General features: G+C 44.6%; 1 protein-coding gene across 1 annotated transcript in view; it reads right to left on the bottom strand.

Annotated features, from left to right (window-relative positions):
- The window catches only part of DIP2B (DIP2 acetate--CoA ligase B (putative)), a 792,630-nt gene that overhangs the window by 135,580 nt on the left and 641,032 nt on the right, over positions 1–16,018 (bottom strand). The gene's annotated exons all lie outside the window — the stretch shown is intronic.

Raw genomic sequence — 16,018 nt, 5'->3', positions numbered from 1 at the left:
ATCTGATTGGTTTCCGCAGTATGGTCTTTGAATTTAAAAGGGAGAACTGCCATATGCAAACTTTATGTTTCTAAGGCGGGACCCTGTGTTCTGGGATGGTGGGACCAAGGGGATTTTGGTATACTTCTCGATCCGAATAGTCCTGACCCAGTCATATGCATTAACCAAGATTATTTCCAGGATGGAGTTTGCAATGAAGTTTATGAGAGATTTCCAGGTGTGTTCTCTGGGAATATAGGAGTGCTTAAGGGATTCTCGCATAAAATTGTTCTTAAGGATGGAGCTGTACCTCGAATCCATAAAGTTAGAAATATTCCCGTTGGCGTGAAGGATGAAGTACAGCTTGAAATACAAAAACTTGTGGACAGAGATATAATTGAGTGTGTGGAATCCTCTGATTGGGTCGTTCCCTTGGTGGTCGCGAGGAAGGCCAATGGTAAAATTTGTTTAGCATCAGCTGCTGCTATGTTTCAACACATCATGTTCACTTTATTCAAGGGGTTTAAGTGTGTACTCCTTTTTCAGGATGATATTCTTATCATGGGTAGACACAAAGATGAGCATGATCAACGTGTGACAAAAGTTTTGCAACTTCTGGATATTAAAGGTCTTACCGCAGAGAGATCCAAGTGCAAGATTGCGAGAAGGAGTGTAACTTATCTGGGCCATAATATTAGTGCATTTGGTATCAGCCCCAAGTCTGAGCTGGTAGATGCTATCTTGAAAGCTCCTATTTCCAGAAGTAAAGATGAAGTGAGGTCCTTCTTAGGGCTCGCAGAGTATTACTCGAAATTCGTACACAATTTTGCTGAAAAGATGTACAGTATTAGGCAGTTGTTGAAGAAGGGTTGTAATTTTCAATGGTCCGATGAATGCCAAAAGAGCATGGATAATATTAAGAGGGATATTTGTTGTGCTCCTGCACTGAAGGGTTTTGATTCCGAGTTGAAGAGTTTTATCACTACTGACGCCAGTGGTAGAGGAATTGGCACTATCCTTTCTCAGGTGCAGGAGGATGGTTCTGAATGTGTGGTTGCTTTCGCCTCGAGGACGTTGTCTGTTACCGAGTGTAATTATTCAGTTATAGAAAGGGAGGCACTGGGCTGTTTGTGGGGTTTGAGACATTTTAAACAGTTTATATGGGGGACTTGTGTCACCTTGCGTACGGACCATAAACCCCTTACAAAAGTTCTTACTTCATCAGGATGAGATAACGTGCCTCCCAGGACTTCGAGGTTCTCAGCGCAACTTCTGGAGTTTGTGTATGAAGTGGTCTATGTGCCTGGGGTACGTAATAGGATTGCCGATTTTCTTAGTAGAAGTCCTCTTCCTGTGACTGATAAATGTGTGGACGATTGGGACGTTTGGTATGTTGCCAGTATTTTTAGCAGTGAGGAAAGATGCATAACACACAAGGAATCGCTGGAGACTATGACATCTGATGTGGAAATCCAAGAAGTATGCAATGTGTAAAAAATGGGTGGCAGGAAAAGCACAACATTAAGAAGCTTCTAGTGCCTTTCTGGGAGGTAAGGCAAGAATTGTCCGTGGAGAATGGGTTATTACTTAGGGGAGGCAAACTAGTTCCACCCTCTGTTTTGCATGGGAAAGTTATCAACCTGTGTCATGAGGGGCACTTAGGTATTGTAAAGACTAAGAGTAGAATAAAGCACGAATATTGGTGGCCGGGTATTGACAGGGAAATTGAAAGAGTTGTTCGTGAATGCTATGATTGTGTCAATTCCGACAAAAGTTTAGTCACTTGTAAAACTAATTTACATCCTATTGTGGTTCCGGAGATGCCTTGGGAAAGGGTCGGGGTTGACATTTTTGGACCACTGAATAATGTTGAGGGTGAGCAGAAGTATATTGTTGTACTTGTGGATCATTTTTCAAAGTGGCCAGAATATGGTGTTGTTGATAGGATTGATTCGGTGAGTGTGTTAAAGTTCTTAGCTGAAGTTTTCAGTAGGGAAGGTCTTCCAAAGGACCTTATTTCTGATAATGGTGGGCAATTCTGTGGAGAACTAATTAAGAAATTTATCAAAGACTCAGGCATAGTGCATAGGACTACTTTTGTTTACCACCCTGAAGGAAATGGTAGCGTGGAAAGCTTTAACAGGGTCATCAAAGGAATCATTGAGTTGTGCAATAGCAATAACAAAGATTGGGAGGATGAGTTGAGAAAGACTGTTTGGGCGTATAGGGTTATCAGATATGATGCTTCGGGATTTTCGCCATTTGAACTTATGAAAGGACGTTCTCCCCGCACAAAAGATAACATGGGTTGGTTAAACTGTACTAAAATAGTTATCTGGTCTGCCAAAGATGTGAGAAACTCATTTGTGGATAATCAGGGACATTGGAAGGAGAAGCTCAGCAAGAATAGGAAATGCGTAGCTCTCAATGTGGGTGATATTGTCAAAGTAAAAAAGGGAAGGATTGTTTCCAAAGGTGAAAGCAAATACTCTACTCCTCTTAAGGTTATTAAGGTGCTTTGTAATTCTGCTTTGTTGAGTTACGGGAAGGTATGGAATGCGAACAGAAGTGCACTGTTTAGGGGTAACATTAGTTCTCCTAGGTAAGAGTTATGATTGGATTGAAGATGCATCAGAGTTCCAGGGCACTGATAAGGTAGTAGATTCTTCTTCCTGTAGGAATTCTTTAGAGTGCTCTGGTACCACAGAAGAGTCGTCATCTGTGCATGATGTTTGTGCTGATAGGATGTGTGATGTTGTACGTTCTAAACGTGTTTGAACTAAACCTAAAAAGTTGGAAGATTATATATATATATATATTTTTTTTTTCTTCTATATGTTGTTGTTGTGAAGGGGGAAGAAGTGTTGTGTCTCGAGCTGTGCCGTGTTGTGTCTCGAGCCAGTACTATGCTCTTCCTGGCTCGAGCACTACATGTTTGTGTTCTAGTGCTCGAGTCCTCACGCTCCTTGTAGTGGGCATTTGTTATTAATTGAAAAGGGGTTTGAACATTCCTTAAGAATGTTAGAGGTAGTGGGCAGATTTTGTGGTGAGAGCTGACTGGCGGCTGCGTCCGCATTTCCTCTGTCAATAGGGGTTATGTTCCTGAATAAAGGATTTCCAACCATCCATGGACTACGTGTATTCATCTTAACAGTCCTCACATCAATCACCTCATGTTGCAGCTTGACTGGAGAGAGAGCTGTTTTGCCCCGCACCCACTGGGGAAAATTGTTCAAGGGAAAAAATGTGACTAATGTGACTGTCACGTAATGGCTCACAGTCACAGGAGGGGGGGGGGGGGGGGGGTGTCACTGCCCCATGCTCTTATGGATGAGGCCACCCCTATTTTTCTCCCTATCTTGATTTGTGAGTTTTATTTGAACATTGTAGTGACAGCATACAATATAACATTAGCCTACACCAGCACAGCAATTAAGTAACACTTCAGTGGCAATTAGAAACATTGCATTCTATTGTGTTGCATCCCAGCTCATACAGTATTCCCCACTGTTCCCATCCATTCTGATTATCTAATGTCCACTGTGTGCCTCCATTCTCCATGGCATTCCTCTCAGCCCTGTAGGGAATATCTGATTGTTAAACTATGATTGTCTCTGGGCTGTCGTCAAGCCACAAGGCTGTTCCCACCAGGATTCTCTTCCTAGTGGCTATGTACTGCTTCGCTCCCTCTTCTCATTGCAGTTTGTGTAGTCTAATCTCCTCCATCAGGCCCCAATCCTCCATCTCTTGGCGCCACCAGAGTGGGTTCCTCGCTGAGAGCCAGTAGCTCGCTTGCCGGCATTTGGCAAGTAGAAGGCCCAGTATTGCAAATCTGTGCTGCACTTTGTTGCCTTTGGGCCTTGGGACTATACTCAACAAACACTGTCTGACAGTTGCTGCAAGTACACTGTATGTCACTCCCTTCAATTGATTAGTCACTGCTTCCCAGTATGGCTGCAGGTTACTGCAGGACCATGACATATGTAGGAAGCAAGCACCCTGTTCGCTGCAGCACAGGCATTCCGAAGTTCTGGCCTGGTTAACTTTCTGTAGTCTGACTGGAGTCTAATAGGTGCGGTGGAGGTAGTTAAAGTGTGTCAGTTTAAAGCATGCATTGCTCGCTCTTTGGCTATGTTTAACATTCTACTGCTACAGTAAAGTTACAGTGCGACTCCCAGCTCGATGATTATGATGATTTTAACAGAGGGGAGATGATGCTTCTGACACTGAAGAATTGTATAGTTTGTTGATCAGCAACAGCAGTGATTGTTAATGGAGAAGAACGTTTCTTTATGGTCTCTGATGCACATTAGGAAGAACTGGTCATATTTGGCAGATGAGCTGAGGAGTTCGCATTTATTACCATTGTCCTTGACCTTTGCTTTGAGAACAGCAAGTGGTGGATCTAAGTGTTGCTGCTAAGTCAAAATGGAAAGCATCTAGACGTTCACTGGGCTGTGGCCAATTTCCCTATGCAATGTGCTAGTTACTACAGAATTCACTTTTTCCATAGGGTTCAAAATTTGTCACTTACAAATCATTTTTGGGATATAGTTTGATTATAAGGAGGGGCTAGCAGGACTATGCTACTTACCCTGAAAGCATCTGTTTGTGGCATGTAGTACTGTAGATTCAAATACTTTGCATACTCCTGCCATTTATAGTTGGGTCCGGATGTGTGCACCTTATTTTTCTTCTCTAAGAAGAACGCTTCGGAGTCATGAGGTATAGCAGCTCCTCCGTCGGTGATAATACGCATGGGCACCGACTCCATTGTTAGATTATCTTCCCACAGCCGGGTGTGAATGGAGTGTAGGGTAAATGTAAGTAATGAGATGTCCATGTGAATAGAGAGTAAAACTGCAACGGTCAGAGGTTTTCGGGGAAGAGGGTGGACACGTGAATCTACATCACTATATGCCAAAAAAAGATGATAACGGCGTAACTTACATATTCCGTTCGAGGCATGTGCGGGTGTAGATACACATGATTTGCATAAACTGTAAAGCGGTCCCACCGAAAAGCAGTGGCTTACATGTGGGTGTTGCAGTTGTCTGGAAAAGTGTACATGCCCTATATTGGCATGTTGGCGTGCTAAAACATCTACACAATGATGTTTAGTAAAGGTGTGTGGTGTGGACCATGTAGATGCTTTGGATATATATCAACAAAGGGAGAGGTAGGGAGAATTGAGGACACTCTCTTAATCCCCGGTTAAATGTAGTACAACAAAAGAAGAGAGGTCTAGTCAGTCTTAGGACTGCTAGGACTATGGAGCAAATGATGGGAGGGTTTTCACACAATCACTCAAGTTGAGTAGGAAGGCCCTCACACACCGACCTGGTCAGTGTCATGCTTCATCATCGGGCCCCACCGAAGAGACCGAGTGCCTCTTCGGTGTGCTACGACGCCAGAAAGACTGCGGAGCTGGTCGTGTGGTGAGGACGTGTTGTGAAGGAATAATGATTAAAAGTGCCTAAAAGGGTATCAAAAAAATCTTTTAATGAGTGATCCCTAAGACACGGTAATGTGGTATATGTGTCTGAATTTACGTGCCAAGGTTGTTAGGGTTTGGTTTAAATTCAGCTAAATACCACGTGGTTATATTAATCAGTCAACATGTTTCTGCCGTACTAGTGGTATAGATTCACCAAGGCATTCTTCAGGACTATACCCCGGCGGTATGGACACTCTAATAGTCCACCCTGACCTGGGGACGTGAAAGTGAAAAAAGAAAAGTGAAAAAAGTGCTTAAAAATCAGAAGAACAATTTGCTCATTCCAAAAAAACCCAAATTCAGGGATGTCTCAGCACCTGTGGAGAGAGAATATACAGACAAACAAATATAGACATACATACAATTAGTATATGCTATGGTAAATCATCATAGTGCTCCAAAGATGGTGGCAAACAGTAGTGTGCACACAATAATCAATATTTTATGCACCATCCAAGTAGCCCTTGGGGATTTTGTAGCAATATACACTAGGAGGTGAAGTGCTAGAGGTGATTTAAAACTACTGTTTGAGATTTTTATTTTTATTTTTGAGATTTTTATTGCGCAAACAAATACCCTAGGGTGTCTCGGCGCAGAGGGGTAAAAACACGGTATGCATTCTCCATGAGGAGGGATCAATTTGACCAAAAGGTCGGTGACCCCCCTTAGATGGTAAATATGGGTGGTATCTTACTTTAAAATAGGGCGCTACTAGCACCATGGGTCTCGGGAGGAGGATTGGAGCGCGCCTGGCACATCCTGAAAGGAGAAAGAGTTAAATGACATTGCCACCAAAGCGTTCAGGTACTTAGCTTATGGCTATCGTAATAATCGTCCTGCTGAAAACGAAGACTCACGCCCTCAGCGCTCTCAACCCGCTTCTTAACCTGCAAGATTCCTCTAGACCGGACCCCGACGATGGGGAGCGGGGCCGGCGAGAGCGTTTAAATGCGCTGTGTATTCGGTTTCACCGCGCGGTTCCGGGTGGGCGTGGCCCGCTCAGGACGAGGCTTGGGACGCACACGCCCCTGTGGGCGGAGTGCGCATGGGTTTCAGAGCGAGGCTTGAATATTAGAGCCTATCGCTCGCATGTTCGCCAGTTCCTGCCGGATTAGATGTAATACTGGCAGGCTTTCGTTTTTACAGTGGCAACAGAGCTATATTTACATTGCTACAGTGATAGCAATAAACACGGGGTTATTTTAGATACACAAACTCTTTTGGCTATGAAAAAGTGGTGGGGTGATCACAGTATTCTTGTGATATAGATTGGGGGATAATTATGAGGCATAGGTTGTATAAAAGCACAGATAATTAACAATCTGGGAAAACAGTGCATATCAGAGGGCTTTAATGTTTCTTTTTTGTCAGACACGATCCCTTTACATGGTCTTGGTAGACGAGTGTACAAGATTGTTTGCAGTGATGGGAGTAGATCAATTTGGACCACATTTTTTCATGACAGGACGTTGTTCCAAGGGATATCGTCATTAAGGCCATTGATGTTGGTCCCCAGACGATATACCTAACGCTGTTCCTTTTCGAACAGTCTGTTTTGTACATTCCTTGTGCCATCAATCGCTTCAATGACGGCCCACCTCATATCATTGGTAGTGTGATTGCTATCCAGAAAATGGCGACTCAATTTAGTTGTTGCTTTTTTGCACCTTATGTTGCTCCGGTGCTCGCAGATGCGTTGTTTTACCTTTCTTGTGGTCATACCTACGTACCGTAGCTGGCAAGGACAGGTGATGAGGTAGATGACGTTTATTGAGTTACAGTTAGTGTGTTCACGTTGGGTCCACACTTTCCCTTCTTCCAGTGACAATGTTTTGGTAGCCTGTGTTAGGTGACACACACTACAGTCCGAGCAGGGGTAGTGCCCGGTGATTTTAGGAAGGCCCCAAGATGTCGTCACTGACGGTATTATGTTTGGTGGTTTTTCTTTTGGGCGGGTGTGGACCAGTGCATCTCTCAAACTGCGTCCTTTTTTAAAAGAAAAGAGAGGTTTTTCCCAATCTTTTTTCAAGGTTTTCACAATGTTCCAGTGTTTGTTTATGCTTTTTTTCATAATGTTTGAGAGACTGCTATATGTGGTAACACAGGTGAGTGGGATCTGTTCTGGATTGTTGGTTTTTTCTTCCAGGAGGACCTCCCTTGGTTGGTTTTTGGCTCTTTTGAATCCCTTATTAAGGGTCATATCAATTAGTGGAACGACACTTACCACAAAAACCCATAACAAACCAACCGCAAAGAATAACCTCCTGGAATTCAGCAGCTTCCATCCTCGTCCTTTGAAGGAAAACCTCCCTTACGGACAATACCTTAGACTAAGAAGGAACTGTAGTACTACCACAGACTTCAAAGATCAATCAGTCAACCTCACGGAAAAACTAAAAAATAGAGGCTACCCGTCATCTACCCTTAATAAGGGATTCAACCCCCCCAAAAGAAAAACCACCAAACATAATACCGTCAGTGACGACATCTTGGGGCCTTCCTAAAATCACCGGGCACTACCCCTGCTCGGACTGTAGTGTGTGTCACCTAACACAGGCTACCAAAACATTGTCACTGGAAGAAGGGAAAGTGTGGACCCAACGTGAACACACTAACTGTAACTCAATAAACGTCATCTACCTCATCACCTGTCCTTGCCAGCTACGGTACGTAGGTATGACCACAAGAAAGGTAAAACAACGCATCTGCGAGCACCGGAGCAACATAAGGTGCAAAAAAGCAACAACTAAATTGAGTCGCCATTTTCTGGATAGCAATCACACTACCAATGATATGAGGTGGACCGTCATTGAAGCGATTGATGGCACAAGGAATGTACAAAACAGACTGTTCGAAAAGGAACAGCGTTGGGTATATCGTCTGGGGACCAACATCAATGGCCTTAATGACGATATCCCTTGGAACAACGTCCTGTCATGAAAAAATGTGGTCCAAATTGATCTACTCCCATCACTGCAAACAATCTTGTACACTCGTCTACCAAGACCATGTAAAGGGATCGTGTCTGACAAAAAAGAAACATTAAAGCCCTCTGATATGCACTGTTTTCCCAGATTGTTAATTATCTGTGCTTTTATACAACCTATGCCTCATAATTATCCCCCAATCTATATCACAAGAATACTGTGATTACCCCACCACTTTTTCATAGCCAAAAGAGTTTGTGTACCTAAAATAACCCCGTGTTTATTGCTATCACTGTAGCAATGTAAATATAGCTCTGTTGCCACTGTAAAAATGAAAGCCTGCCAGTATTACATCTAATCCGGCAGGAACTGGCGAACATGCGAGCGATAGGCTCTAATATTCAAGCCTCGCTCTGAAACCCATGCGCACTCCGCCCACAGGGGCGTGTGCGTCCCAAGCCTCGTCCTGAGCGGGCCACGCCCACCCGGAACCGCGCGGTGAAACCGAATACACAGCGCATTTAAACGCTCTCGCCGGCCCCGCTCCCCATCGTCGGGGTCCGGTCTAGAGGAATCTTGCAGGTTAAGAAGCGGGTTGAGAGCGCTGAGGGCGTGAGTCTTCGTTTTCAGCAGGACGATTATTACGATCGCCATAAGCTAAGTACCTGAACGCTTTGGTGGCAATGTCATTTAACTCTTTCTCCTTTCAGGATGTGCCAGGCGCGCTCCAATCCTCCTCCCGAGACCCATGGTGCTAGTAGCGCCCTATTTTAAAGTGAGATACCACCCATATTTACCATCTAAGGGGGGTCACCGACCTTTTGGTCAAATTGATCCCTCCTCATGGAGAATGCATACCGTGTTTTTACCCCTCTACAAACAGTAGTTTTAAATCACCTCTAGCACTTCACCTCCTAGTGTATATTGCTACAAAATCCCCAAGGGGTACTTGGATGGTGCATAAAATATTGATTATTGTGTGCACACTACTGTTTGCCACCATCTTTGGAGCACTATGATGATTTACCATAGCATATACTAATTGTATGTATGTCTATATTTGTTTGTCTGTATATTCTCTCTCCACAGGTGCTGAGACATCCCTGAATTTGGGGTTTTTTGGAATGAGCAAATTGCTCTTCTGATTTTTAAGCACTTTTTTCACTTTTCTTTTTTCACTTTCACGTCCCCAGGTCAGGGTGGACTATTAGAGTGTCCATACCGCCGGGGTATAGTCCTGAAGAATGCCTTGGTGAATCTATACCACTAGTACGGCAGAAACATGTTGACTGATTAATATAACCACGTGGTATTTAGCTGAATTTAAACCAAACCCTAACAACCTTGGCACGTAAATTCAGACACATATACCACATTACCGTGTCTTAGGGATCACTCATTAAAAGATTTTTTTGATACCCTTTTAGGCACTTTTAATCATTATTCCTTCACAACACGTCCTCACCACACGACCAGCTCCGCAGTCTTTCTGGCGTCGTAGCACACCGAAGAGGCACTCGGTCTCTTCGGTGGGGCCCGATGATGAAGCATGACATTGACCAGGTCGGTGTGTGAGGGCCTTCCTACTCAACTTGAGTGATTGTGTGAAAACCCTCCCATCATTTGCTCCATAGTCCTAGCGATGCTTTGGATATGTCAGCAATTGTATTGTTTCCAAGGAAAGCCATGGATGCTCCTTTCTTCCTAATAGAGTGTGCTCTAGGAGGTGTACGTAAAGTTCTTTTGGCTTTAGCAAAACATGATTGAAGGCCCCTGACTACCCATTGTTTAGTTTTCATTAATGTTTTAGTTCTATCAATATAGAACATAAGGGCCCTTTTAATATCTAATGTGTGAACAGTCCTTTCAACAACTGAATCTGGCTGTGGGAAAAAAAGTCAATTCGATTGTTCGAGGTAAAAATGAGAGACACCTTAAGGGAGAAATTTGGGGTTGGTGTGGAGAAGCACCCTGTTCCTGGGGAGCTGGAAGAAAGGTTCTAAGTGAAGTAATAACAACTAAAAATGTCACTTTACAAGACAGGAACAGAAGGGGGCATATATGCATTGGCTTAAATGGAGGGCACATAAGTTGTGTAAGGACAATGTTAAGGTTCCATGAGGGTGCATGGCGAAATAATCCTTTTGAGACCCTCCATGAAGGCTTTAATTACTGGTATTTTAAATAAGGAGATATGTTGTCTATTTTGATAGGCAGCCATTGCAGCAAGATCTAAACTTATAGATGTGAATGTCCAGATGTTTGTAGATCAATTAGGTAACAGACAATATCTTGTAAATTAGCTTTGAAAGGATCAATATGTTTTGGATCACAATAGCAGACACCTTTTCCATTTTGCTGATTAGCATGCTCAGGTGGTATGTCTACGAGCTTCTTTAAGGATGGTCATACACTCAGGTGGTAGATTGAGGTTCTAGGATCTCAGGAGCAAGATCGCCAAGTTGAGAGCTTTGGGATCTGAGTGTCTGATTTCTCCTCTGAGTGAGAAGCTCTGGGCTGTTGGGGAGCTTCTTGTGGGGAACTACAGAGAGGTCCAGTAAGGTTGTGAACCAGAGCCGACGAGCCCAAGTGGGAGCCACTAACTTCATCGTGAGAGATGTTTGCCTGAGCTTCCGAACCAGAAATGGAATGAGAGGAGGAAAAGCGTAGGCAAATATCCCCGACCAACTCATCCATAGTGCGTTGCCCATGGATAGTGGGTGTGGGAAACTGGAGGTGAAGTTTGGGCATTTTGCGTTTTCTGTGGTTGCGAAGAAAAGGTCTGTCTGAGGGACCCCCTATCTGTGAAAGTATGGAAGGAGGACTTGTGGGTGGAGTTCCCACTTGTGAACTTGTTACCCATCCTGCTGAGGCGGTCTGAAAAATCATTGTCTTTGCCCGGAAGGTATTTCACAAACAGGTGAATGTTGTGATGTAGAGCCTCTCTTCACATGGTCTGTGATAGACGAGATAATTGTGGAGAGCACATCCCCCAACTTCTTTTGTAGATAGTACATGGCTGTCATACTGTTCGTCCGGTCTAGGACAACCTTGCCAGTGAGGTGAGGAAGGAAAGCTTTCAACTCTAGTTGAACAGCTTGAAACTCTAGGGAGAAGATGTGGAGACCTCTATGGCTGGCCTCCTAGAGAACCAGTACTGTGAGATTGTTGAAATGCGCACACCGTCCCATGAGTGAGGAGTCTAAATCCTCTAATTGACCCTGTGACTGAGACCTCTGTTGAGCTAAACATTCTTGTAACAGACACATGTGTAGTCGGGCATGAGGTACTATGGCAATACAGGAAACCTTCACCCCTAAAAGAAGCATAACTGTCATCACTGCGAATTGTTGACTGGCCTGAAATTGAGGTAATAGTGTCTGAAAATTCTGGACTCTGGCAGAATTGGGATAATCTAATGCTATTTGTGTGACTTGGGAACGTTAATGGTGAATCCCAAATGTTGATGTAAGAAAGTGGCTCTATATATAATGAACCAAAGTAAGGTACAGTGTGTATAGAGTCCCCAGTCTCCAGAGGTATGGCAGGGGTTAAAGTTAGATATAACCTTACTCTCTAACGTGGTAGCTTGGTCGAGCAGTAAGGCAGTATCAGATGACAGTGTAAAGCATTTGTTTTACACAATCAGTTAGCAAATGGTCTTACACAATCAAGATCTGAACTCTAGGCCAATTGTTTTTTTATCAAAAGATATAGTTGTTTTATTTTAGAACCAACAGGTATCAAAATATACTTTTCTCAATAAGAGTAACTTTAGGTAATTACTTTGCAGAAAAGGCAATAGACTTTGCAAGTACAATAGCTACAGTGGGAGCAATGGGCAACACAATTTCAAACACAATTTAACATTGAGCTCAATGGGTTTTTCTACATAAATGCAGTTGATTACTTTAAGCATGACTTTCTAACCACAGGACTGGATCCTGGATTCAGTCCCGGGACCTAAGCTGTAAACAGTTAAGTAAAAGCGTTTTTGTTACAGTTGTGATTTTTAAAGAATATAAATGTATTTTCAAAGTACACACTTAAAAACTTTTCAGTAAAAACCAAGCAATGTTATCCTATGGGAGAAATTTCAAGTCACAGGTAAAGTAGGTTATTGTTACTTTTGTAATCCAGTACTGGACTCCTAAGTTCAGCACTGAGACCTCTACCTAAAACAGGTAAGTAATTACGTTTTGGTATGATTTTTAAAGAATATTTGTAGTTTGCAAAAATAGACACTTAGAAGAAATTTCACAGAAAAACAGTCAATGGTTTCCTATGGAAGAAAATTCAGGTAACTGGTAAGTACAGTTAGGATAACTTTTGCCGTTCAGAACTGGGCTGAAAGGTACAGTACTGGCTTCTCTCCTCATCACAAGTGAGTAATTCGGAATTCGTTATTCGGCTGATTTTAGAATAATATTTTAAAGTTTGAAAACTCCACACTTAAAAAAGAAATTTCAAGTGAAACCAGTCAAGTTAACCAATGGAAGGAAAGTGAGTTATCGGCTTTTAGGTAACTACTCGACTGGTGGAGTTAAGGTCCTGGGCATAGACTTAGAGTCTCCCAGAGTCGGAAAATACAGTAATTACACCCTCAGCGGTACAGGGGCAGCCGGGTGCAGAGAGAGTAGGCCCAATGCAATCCAATGGAGGGTAGGGGGGCGTTGGTTGGTGGCTGCAAGCAAGCAGGCCACGCAGCTGTGGGAGCTAGGCTCATGGTCACTTACTCAGGGCAAGTGGGGAAGTAGTCTAGGGTAGTTGTTGCACTTCCAGCAGCACTCGGGTGGCTGGGTGCAGGGTGCTTTTGAGCCGTTGGGCGCTCAATGTTATCCAATGGGAAAGTTAAAAAGTGAACAAAGGCTGCAGACTCAGGGACGGAGATTCTTCATGTGCGACCACCACTTCGAGAGGCAAGTTGGGATCTTGGAGAAGAGGTAGGTACCCCAAAGGACAGCACAGGGACCCTCAGCTGCTCGCAGTTGGAGGGGTCTCTGGTTCGGAGGCTGCAGGCGTTGTTTGGTTCATCGAGGAGGGTCTTTGGGCACTGCACTCCGGGTCACAGTCGCCGGGGGGACGTCCACATGGTCTTGGGTCACTCAGGCATAGGCCAAGCTTGGCGGGTGCAGAGTGTGCTGGATTAGCGGTTCCTGCCTGGCACCAGGGATATTGCTGTTTGAGCAGAACCACTGCTAGTGGGAGTCCCAGTCTTTTGGAAGGTTCAGGGCAGGCAGGTCCTCCGGGGTTTGACGTTGCTGTCCGCAGGAGACGCTGGAGTTTCACAGGAACAGGTTCAAGGATCAACAGGCCTGTAGGGTTCTGGGGCCAAGTCAGTGGGCGTCGCCCTTTTGTTAGCAGCTTCACGGCAGGTCTTCTTGTTTCTCCTTCATCTTCTTGTTCCAATCGGGATCTGCGGAAGGAAGGTTCAGGGTGCCCCTAAATACTAAATTTAGGGGCGTTACAGGTAGGGCAAGGGCAGGAACCAATGGATCCCTGTCCTGGAGTGGGCACACCCCCTAGCCTGCTCCTCTCCTGTGGGAGGGGGGCAGGAGCCTAGCTGTGATTGGGCAGGGCTCGGAGTCATGCTTTACCTCGCCTCTCCCACTTGAGGAGTTGGGGTTGTCATAGGCTGGCACACCCCCTTTCCTCACTTAGGGTTTCCAGCTGTTCTTCCCGCCAGAGTGGGGGCAGAACCGGTGGGGGCCAGTTGCTGAGTACAGCGAGTGGCCTGGAGAAGCTCACAAAGGCGGTATTGAAGCTTCCCCTGCCCATCCTGGGGGAGGAGGCTTGGCACCTCGTTCCAGGATGTGCATTGTTTCAGGCCCCCGAGTGCGGCAGGCTCTCGACCCAGGGGTCCAGAAACATGTCTGGTGGTAGCCACACAGTCAGGACACTGGGAGTTGGTTAGGTAAGATGCTCTCGGTCGGGCATTTTACATTAAATTCCACACTGGCATCAGTGCGGGTTTAATGTGCTGAGAGGTTTGATATTAAACTTCTCAGTCTTCAGTGCAGCCATCATGGTGCTGTAGAGTTCGTAATGACAAGCACCATATACTCTTAATGGCAACACTGCCCTTACAGTGCCCAAGAATGGCCCTGGATACTATAGGGTCAGATGGCACATGCACCTGTTCCCACACCACTGGCATAGGGCACCCAGCTAGACGGGTGACTGATGGATACCAGGGCAGTGAGCTTGTGGGCATGGCACACAGGGATGTGTGCCATGTTGATTCTCTGTTTAGTTCTGTACTTAGACACTCAGCCTGCAAAAGCAGTGTGTGGGTGTCAGGGTACAGGGCCCCTAAGGGTGGCAAAATAAGTGCTGCAGCCCTTAGGGGTCTTCTCTGGTCACCATGCCCTGGGTACCTAGGGTACCATTTACTAGGGCTGACAGGTGGCCAGAGATGCCAATTGGGTTTTAGTTTCAACGCAGTTTTAGGGAAGGAACACAGGCCCTGAGCACCTGGTTGGCAGGAGCCCAGGGCACACTCAGTCAAAGCACATCAGCAATTCAGCAAAAAATGGGGGCATACCCATGCAGGAAAGATGGCATTTTCTCACAGTGGAGCAAATGTATTATAATTTGAGTGTGTTGTTGACACTGTTGGCGAGTGTTAGTTTTGATAAGGCAATCGTCCCGATATGGAAATACTTGGACTTTTTGTCTGTGTAGATGGGCTGCTACCACCGTGGTGGCATGTGGTGAATATCCGGGGTGCAGTAGTCACCCCAAAAGGGAGGACTTTGAACTGGTAATGTTTGCCGCCCACCACAAACCTGCAGTATCTGTGGTGAGCTGGGTGTATTGGTATGTGAAACTAGGCGCCTTTTAGATTTGGTGTAGTCATGAAGTTGCCCTGTTGGAGAAGTGGGATCATATCTTGCAAGGTAACCATGTGGAAATGTTCTGACAGGATGTAGGATCTAGGATTGCTGTAAAGAACAGACCTTTTTGGGTATTAGGAAGTATAGAGAGGATACCACTGAGCCTTGTTGTTGAGGAAGGATGGCTTCTATAGCTCCTTTAAGAAGAGGTACAAAAGGGGGTGGTAATGGACGGAGCATCTGAACCAATCAAACACTCACACCCAGTCAAAAGATCTGGGTTTAATCCATCACCGTTCTTTAGCCCACTCTGCCACACGGGCGTTTTCAATAAAAAGGTTTTATTGAACAGTCTTCTTTCTCAAGCATAAGAAATGAACTGCTACATTCGTAAAACTGGTTGTAAAATGTAATACATTCAGTATAAAGAGTAGAATAAAATAATACTGTAAGAGCATTGTATGGTTCCTAAACCATAGATGAATACATACATAAATAACAGGCTAAAACTACTCAACTGGTGCTTCTAAAATACGCCTACCGCGATGTACCTAACCTAAGCTTAGTACGAGGGTAGTAGTGAGGTGTAGCATAAATATAGTATTCTTTTGGCAAGAATCTGTCCAAGATTTCTCTTAGGGTCTAATCAGCTCCGTACCTTAGTTTGGAATTAAGATGGTCAGTCTCTGGACTCGATTTCCCAACAACAAGCAAGGGTAGCTTGGAAACAGTGGAGCTGGATTTCTCGGCAGGAGAAATGACAGCGCCTGTCTCAGTGC

Source organism: Lissotriton vulgaris, chromosome 1_1 (genome assembly GCF_964263255.1).
Source record: "Lissotriton vulgaris chromosome 1_1, aLisVul1.2, whole genome shotgun sequence".
Classification (NCBI taxonomy): Eukaryota; Metazoa; Chordata; class Amphibia; order Caudata; family Salamandridae; genus Lissotriton; species Lissotriton vulgaris.
This window is presented reverse-complemented; position numbering and strand designations above follow the sequence as displayed.